Source organism: Dasypus novemcinctus, chromosome 3, assembly GCF_030445035.2.
Source record: "Dasypus novemcinctus isolate mDasNov1 chromosome 3, mDasNov1.1.hap2, whole genome shotgun sequence".
Taxonomy (NCBI): domain Eukaryota; kingdom Metazoa; phylum Chordata; class Mammalia; order Cingulata; family Dasypodidae; genus Dasypus; species Dasypus novemcinctus.
In genome coordinates this window covers 181659574-181668238 of record NC_080675.1, presented here as the reverse complement: position 1 = coordinate 181668238, position 8665 = coordinate 181659574, and positions in this window count along the sequence as shown.

Sequence of the window (8665 nt, the reverse complement as noted above, 5' to 3'; positions counted from 1 at the left end):
TGTGTCTCCTCATTGCATCATCTTGTTGCATCATCTTGTTATGTCATCTTCTTGCATCAGCTCACCACAACAACCTGTCACATCACTTGCTGTCTTGCTTATCTTCTTTAGGAGGCACCAGGTACCAAACCTGGGACCTCCCATGTAGGAGGGAAGCACCGAATCATTTGAGCCACCTCTGTTCCCTGCTCGTTGTGTCTCTTACTGTGTTTCCTCATTGTGTCAGCTCGCTGTGTCAGCCTATCATGTCAGCTAGCTGTCTTGCTCATCTTCTTTAGGAGGCGCCAGGAACCTAATCCATGTGGTAGGCAGGCACCCAACTGCTTGAGCCACTGGTGCTGGAGCATTCTTGTTGATGGGATTCAAAATAGATTAATCAAAATGTGAAAACACTATTACCCAGCATGCCCTTGGATCAGGAATAAGTTGAATGCATGGATGAGAAGAGAGTCAGATATGGTTGGATAAAAGTTGCTGTTGTATACATTACTTGGTAATAAAAGCTATTTATAGGCTGCATCAAAAAATAATCTTTCATCATTGTAACACAGGTTACAAAAAAGTATTTTTAAAAAGTGCTATCATAAATAGTAAGAAATGTTCCACACCTATGCAAGGTGTTGGTTGTGGGGTGGTATACGCAAATACTGTATTTGATGCCATTGTTTTTGTTTTTGTTTTAAGATTTATTATTATTTATTTCTCTCTCCTTCCCCACCCTCAGTTGTCTGTTCTCTGTGTCCATTTGCTGCGTGTTCTTCTTTGTCCGCGTTTGTTGTCAGCGGTACGGGAATCTGTGTTTCCCCTTGTTGCGTCATCTTGCTGTGTCAGCTCTCCATGTGTGCGGTGCCATTCCTGGGCAAGCTGCACTTTCTTTTGCACTGGGCAGCTCTCTTTACGGGGCGTACTCCTTACGCATGGGGCTCCCCTACGCGGGGACACCCCTGCGTGGCAGGGCACTCCTTGCGCGCATCAGCACTGCGCATGGGCCAGCTCCACACGGGTCAAGGAGGCCCAGGGTCTGAACCATGGACCTCCCATGTGGTAGACGGACGCCCTAACCACTGGGCCACGTCTGCTTCCCGATTCCATTGTTTTTTAAACCCACAACTTCTCTAATTATATATATTACATTCCTGACTATTGAAAGAGACTAAATTTTCAGTATCTGATTAGCTTCTAATATTTAAGGAATACTTTTTTTTAGGTACCGGGCTGGGATCGAACCCTAGGCCTTATATATGGGAAGCCGCTCATCCTTTGAGCCACATCGGCTCCTCGAGTTGTTTTTGTTTGTTTGTTTGTTGTTGTTCTTTTCAGGAGGAACCTGGAACGAAACCTGGGACCTCCCGTTTGGGAAGCGGCATTCAACCACTTGAGCCACATCCACTCCCTTAAGAAATACTTTTGAAGCAAAATTAGTTCCATGTAGAACAGTGCCTGGCACATGGTAAGTGTACATTAAATGCTAGTGCTTAGTAGTAATAATAGTAGTAGTCATAGTCGCTTTAATATTAGTATCATCTATACTGTTATTTAGTATTATATACTTCACACTTTCACACCTCCATCCTTACTCCTACAGACCTATCTAAATCTAGACACCTTCCTACCTCCTGCCTCAAAGTATAAGCCATCCTTCTCCCTTTCTAAGATTAATGTCTTTTTTGTCTCTTTAAGACGTTATCATTCCCTCTCCTGTCAATAATCTCTTGCTCTACTGAATTTGTCCCTTGTATTTATACAAGTTTTCTGTAGCACTTCCTTCCAAGTCCCTCTATCTATTCAAATCTGGCATCTGTCCCCATTTTACTCTACCTTGTTTGTATTAATGTCACTAATGGCAGAATGACCAAATGCAAAAGTAGCATCCCAGTTTTGCTTATAAATGACATCTTTGCAGACTTCCACACTCCTAACCTCCTGGAAACTGCTCTCTTGGTTCCACAAGCAGTGTTCCCCAGCCTCTTCCTGTGTCTTGGGCCACTCTTCTTCAATTCTCCTTTGCACAATCCTCTTCCTCTCCCTCTCCCTATCTTTGTAAGTGATTCCCCCCAGGATACCATCTGTAACAGTTTGATATGGTTATGAATTCCAAAAATAGATATCGAATTATGTTTGTAATCTGATCTGTACCTGGACATGACTGAGTTATGATTAGGGCGTTGCGTTCCCACCCCTTGGTGGGTGGGGACTCACAGATAAAAGGCACAGCAAGGAACAGAGTTGGGGATTTCTGATGTTAGGAGTTTGATACTGAAGACTGGGGAAGGCAGCACACAGAGGAAAGAGAAGCAGCCCTACAAAGGAAGGAACCTTGAACCCAGAGAAAAGCAAGCCCCAGGAACGTAGGAACCCAGGAAGCCTGAACCCTCATAGACATTGGCAGCCATCTTGCTCCAAATAGACTTTGGAGAGGGAAGTAACTTATGCTTTATGGCCTGGTATCTGTAAGCTCCTGCCCCAAATAAATACCCTTTATAAAAACCAACCAATTTCTGGTATTTTGCATCAGCACCCCTTTGGCTGACTAATACACCATCTTTGTTTCTTTTTGCCCCCAATATTATCTTTATCACAGGATGTTAGAGTGGACTTACTGGTGTTCTGCAGGGGAATTACTGTGATTAGTAATGGAAGAAATTGTAATATTGGTGTGGAGAAAGTGGCCACAGTAGCTACTGATGGGAGAGAGAGGGAAGAAGAGACATGATGTAGGCGCATTTTCAGGATTTGGAGTTGTCCTGGGTGGTGCTGCAGGGACAGATGCTGGACATTGTGTGTCCTGCCATGGCCCATTGGTGGACTGGGGGAGAGTGTAGACTACAATGAAGACCACTGTCCATGTGGTGCAGCAGTGCTCCAGAATGTATTCACCAGGTGCAGTGAATGTGCCTCGATGATGGAAGAGGTTGATGTAGGAGGACTGGGGTGAGCGGGGTGGGGGGTATATGGGGACCTCATATTTTTTGAATGTAACATTTAAAAGAAAATAAAGAGGAAAAAACACAAATATGATCTTATTGTTCTGTTGCTTAAATCTGTCAGTGGCTGTCTTAGTTTACCACAGTACCAGAAATGCGTTGGCTTTTATCATGGAAATGCTATTTAGGGTAAAAGCTTACCATTCCAAGGCTGCGAAATGTCTAATTCAAAGCACCATTAGCATGTAGGGTGGAGAGAGTAGATTGGATGGTCCATGGAACTGGGGGGAGGGTTTGGGGAGGGAGCAGGTAAACACTGGGTATTGATGGTTACATGTTTGAAGGTACAGTGTTGGGAAAGCTCTTTTGGCAAGTAAGTGTTACTGGTTTAGGGCATTTGATGGGAGGGTATTCGGGACAGGGCATTCCTGGGACAGGCTTCCAGGGAGTGTGTGAGTGATTTTGTCATACTGTGTTGTATCAGTGGGTAGAGACCCACATAAAGAGCGGGAAGGAGTTGGACTCCCATTCAGGAGTCTCACTGTGTTCTCAAACAGAAAAATGAGAGTCTCTAGAGAGCATGGGTAGTGCCTAGCAGAGGAGGAAAGAAGAGTGTGTAAAACCCTCAGTAGTGGTACTAGTAACTGAATCTTGTCATCCAAGGAGTAAACCCTGGTGGTTGCTGTGGGCCCAAGGGATGGGTGAGGGAGGAATAGAATAGATGGAACAGGGGGTATTTTAGGGGGCAATGGAAGTGTGCTACATGATCTTGCAGTGACGGATGCAGGCCATGTTAAATTTAATAAAAAATTTATAAAAGTCTATGGTCTAAAATGTAAACCATATGTAAGCCATTGACCCTGGTTAGTAGCTATGTTTCAATATTTGTACAGCAGTTGTAACAAGTGTATCATCCTCATATAAAAAGGTTTTTAATATGGGAAGGGGGAAAAGGAAAAGGATGTTGGGTAAATAGGAATCCCCTGTATTCTGCATATGATTTACTGTGACCTAAACCTTCTTTGAAGACAAAATGAAAAAAAGTAAGACACTGAGGGAATAATTGGAATAAAATGTCACTGTATGTATAGGACAACAGATCTTACAGTGATGAAAGGCACAATGGAAAAAAAATTTTTAGTATTTTTCATTATTTTTTAATATCCCAATTTTTAAATTTTATAGTTTTTAAAATTTTCTGTATTTAATTTCTTATGTTTAAATTATTATTTCATTTTCTTATTAATTGTATTTGGCTATTTTATTGGCTTCATTTTTAAGAAGTTTTAGATCACAGAAGGGTTACAACTGTGGCAGGGGAAGATCATTGGTGTAGGGTATTAGTGATGGGGGATACATGAAAGGAAGTTCACCTGGGCATACATATAAGGCATATAAATGTGTTCAAATGTTCTTAGGGCATTATGATGGTAGGTGGAGATTCACACAATAACCAAAAGAATGTCAAATTCCCATCCTGGGGAGCTCTCCCACATTCTGTAATAGAACAGCAACAATTCCCCAAGTACAAGGGCAATGACTAGTGAAGGAGGATGGTCCATTGATGGGCCCTTGATATTGATGACTATGCTTCTGAGCCTTTGCTCTTGAAATTGAAACTTAGCCTAGTATTATAGGGTGCCTAAGAATTACCTACTGGGAGCCTCCTTGTTGCTCAAATGTGGCCTCTCTCTAAGCCAAACTCAGCATATAAATGCAATTATTTCCCCCCAGCATGGGACATGACTCCTGGGGATGAGCCTCCTTGGCACTGAGGGATTACTTCCTAGCACCAATGAGCAATGCAACTGGAAAAAGGCCTTTTATAAGAACATTTTAAAAATAAACAGAACCATAAAAAAAGACAAATGCGTTTATATGGCTAAGAGACTGCAAAGTGTGTTGGGAGGTCATTCCAGAGGTAATGCTTATGCATGTCTCAGCAGGATCTCCTTTCCTTGACAGCCAAAGTAGGTACTGTCCCCAAATAGCAGGGCTCCTGAGGGCTCTGGAGACATCCAAACCCTATAGTCAGGGCAGGTAGTTCAGGAGTTTGGTCCCTTGCCAGTGGGCCCTACTTTGGAATTTATGCTACCCAGTGTGACAAGAGTTAGACTCAGTTGTTGTTTCCCTACACATGGCTCTTCTGTCCTTCTATTTGAACTTATAATTAGTACTAAAGTTGGTAGGTATATGTCTAAGAGCCTTAAATCTTTGGCTGGCCATGTGCCAGCTGGGCCCTGACTCTCATTGGAGATATAACACCTACTCTCCAGTTCATTGGACTCAACCAGGACAAATAGTAAGGAGGAGATGATAGATAACCAACATACCAAGGAATCAAAAGTGTCTCAACTGCAAGCAAGAGAGTCCCATCCATCAGCCGTATGGGATTGAAGCCCCTCCTCAAAGGTGGAATGGACATCACCAACCCAGAATCCTCAGAATTGGGGAAAGAATGATGGACTAAAGTAGACTTATTGATATTCTACTATAGACTCATAGTGATTCTAGCAATGGAAGAAATATCACTGATGTGAGGCAGTAGCCACTGGAGGTTCTGAGGGTGGGGAGAGGGAAAAACAAGTATAATATGTGGGCATTTTCAGGATTTGGGCATCGTCCTGAATGACATTACAATGACAAATACAGGCCATTATATATCTTGCCATAACCTACAGAATTGAGTGGGAGAGAATGTAAACTACAATGTAAACTATAACCCATGCTTAGTGGCAATGCTCCAAAATGTGGTTATCAATTGCGACGAATGTACCACACTAATGAAAGATGTTTGCCAATGTGGGAAAATGTGGGAGATGTAGGGAGTTGGGCATATGGGAATCCCCTATTTATTCCGTGTAACATTTATGTAATCTATGTAACTTGTAAAAGATTTTAAGAAATGAAATGAGAAAAATTTAAAAAGCACCGTCAGTGATACTTTCTCACCGAAGTCAGCTCTTGGCAACCCTGTTGTCCTGCCACATGGCGGAGATGGTGGCTGATCTCATTTGAAGTCTCCCTGCCTTCCCCTCTGGAATCTACCACCTCCCGGTGCTCAGCTGTGGGCAACCAGGCATAGGACTTATCTCTTTCCAGGCTTCCTGTCTCAGTCTAGGCTGCCAGCTTTCTTCCCAAGTTCAGTTGTCAGATATCAGGTATATGACTTTGTCTCTTCAACCTTGACTGCTCTGGAAGGGTCTCACATAAGCAGGAATGGATTAGCTCAAAGCCTAATATTTTTTGAGATTCATAAATAACTTCAGATTGTCACAGTGGCTGTCCATAGTTCTATCCAAACTCTTGAGCGTAGGGCTTGTTGGCTGTGGCCCCTGCCTCCTTTCCAGCTCTATCTCCTTCCAAGCAATACTTGTTCAAGCAATACTTAAACACTTGGGGGTGTTGGGAGCTGCATTGTATGCAGTCCCTTCTGCCTTCTAGACCAGTTCAAGTACCCCCTCTGCGAAGCTTTCTCTGGTCTCCTCTAGGAGGGTTATTGCTCCTCCCTCTGGGTCACTCTACCCATCACATCACCTCTCACACCCTCTGGTTATATGCACTCTTGTGCTTGCACTTCTGTCTCCCCTTATGTTTCTTGAGATCCAAGAGCACCTTTGACTTTTTTTGTGTCCTAGTAACTGGACCTGATAACTCCAAAAAAAATGTTTGAATAAATGAGTACATCAGTTCTTACAAGTGTAAAGTGTAAAAGAAAAGGAGAAAGTTAAGCACTGAGAACACTGTGTCTAGTAGAGGACCCCTTTATTGAATGATGTGTGATAATGTAGTGTATCTTGGATGATTCAGTGTTCAATATGTCAAACATATTCAAGTACAGAGATGCCTGCTTACACAATTCAATCGGGACAGAAATTTCAGGCAAATTAATTTACTGTGACAAATCTTAGCTTGTCCATTCAAAAAGTACGATACCATTTACCTTAAATTGTGAACTTCAGTAACTAGGTAAGCAAGAGTCTTTTACTCTTTCAGGATCTCCTTATTATAATTTATAAAATTATGATTTTGAACTAGATCATTTATAAAATCCTCTTGAATCCATGAGTTATTCAACCACTAATTTTCACTAATTGCACTTATTTCCAATTCTACATAAGATAGTCTTTCAAGAAGAAACCTGGAATTCCTATCATAATCATGTTTCCTCCTCAGCCATTTCAACCTCCACGTGCCTGCCTTAACCCAGCTGGAGTGTAGGTGGGAAAGAGAAAGGCTTCAGTGAACACCAGCTGCTGCGACAGCTAATCGAAGCCTTTCCCAATAAGACAGTTCTACTCAAATCAATGAGGCAACCTTTACTTTTTTTTTTTCTAACAAGTATATCATTCACATTGTTTGAAATCATTCACACTGCTCATGCCATTTTTCATACATATCACTACCAATTCTTTTTTTTAAAAATTTATTTATTTATTTTATTTCTCTCCCCTTCACCCCCACCCCCACCCCCATCCCAGTTGTCTGTTCTCTGTGTCTATTTGCTGACATGTCCGCTTCTGTTGTTGTCAGCGGCACAGGAATCTGTTTCTTTTTGTTGCGTCATCTTGTTGTGTCAGCTCTCCGTGCATGCGGCGCCATTCCTGGGCAGGCTGAACTTTCTTGTGCACTGGGCGGCTCTCCTTACAGGGCGCACTCCTTGGTGTGGGGCTCCCCTACGCGGGGGACACCCCTGCGTGGCACAGCACTCCTTGGACACATCAGCACTGCGCATGGGCCAGCTCCACACGGGTCAGGAGGCCTGGGGTTTGAACCGCGGACCTCCCATGTGGTAGGCGGACGCCCTAACCACTGGGCCAAGTCCGCTTCCCACACTACCAATTCTAATGGGAAGAATTCTAACAATAATTTTCAAATCTAAGGCAGTGAATTAATTAAATCTTTGTTTTAAAAATGGTGCCGACTATTCACAGCTACACAGTGTTTTTCTTCAGATTGTCTTAACTGAAGAAGACATCTGGGTAGGGAAGAATCATGAATAAAGTTTGCAATACATAAGCAATGTTTTATTCTTGACACTGATACAGAATGCAGAATACCAAATTCTCTTATTAAATGGTAATTTTTCTGTGTGAGATTGCTTTAAACAATTTTACAACTATCGCTTGTCTTATTTACCTTTTTGGATTTTTAAAAATATCTGTTTAGCTTTGTCATATAAAAACATTTTTAAAGGTAGTAATATAGGTATAGTAATACAGGTGTCATTCATTACATTTTATATTGATGCTTTTTAAAAAATTCCTGCTAAACATGGGACTGATTATATCTTTATTTCAGTAATTAACACTAAGTTACTGAAATGACAGTTTATTTCCACAAATTACAATTTTATTAGTCCTTTTGTGTTATCTAACATAAAAGGTAATAATAATAATAATCAAAGGGACACACTTCTACACATTTTTGGCAAGCCCAATCTCATATAAAGTTTTTAAAAAATATGTGTTTTTCTTTATTAGAAAAGTTGAGGGTTTACAGAACAATCTGCATAAAATACACGATACTCATATCCCACCCTATCACTAACACCTTGCTTTGTTGTGAAACATTTGTTACCATTGATGACAGCACATTTTTGTGCTATTAACTATTGTTCCTGGTTTTAATTAGGGTTCACTATTTGTGTAGTGTAAGTTTCATGGATTTTTAAAAACTTTTATTCTGTTGTATTTACAACCTAACCTTTCCCCTTTTAACCACATTCAGATATATATTTC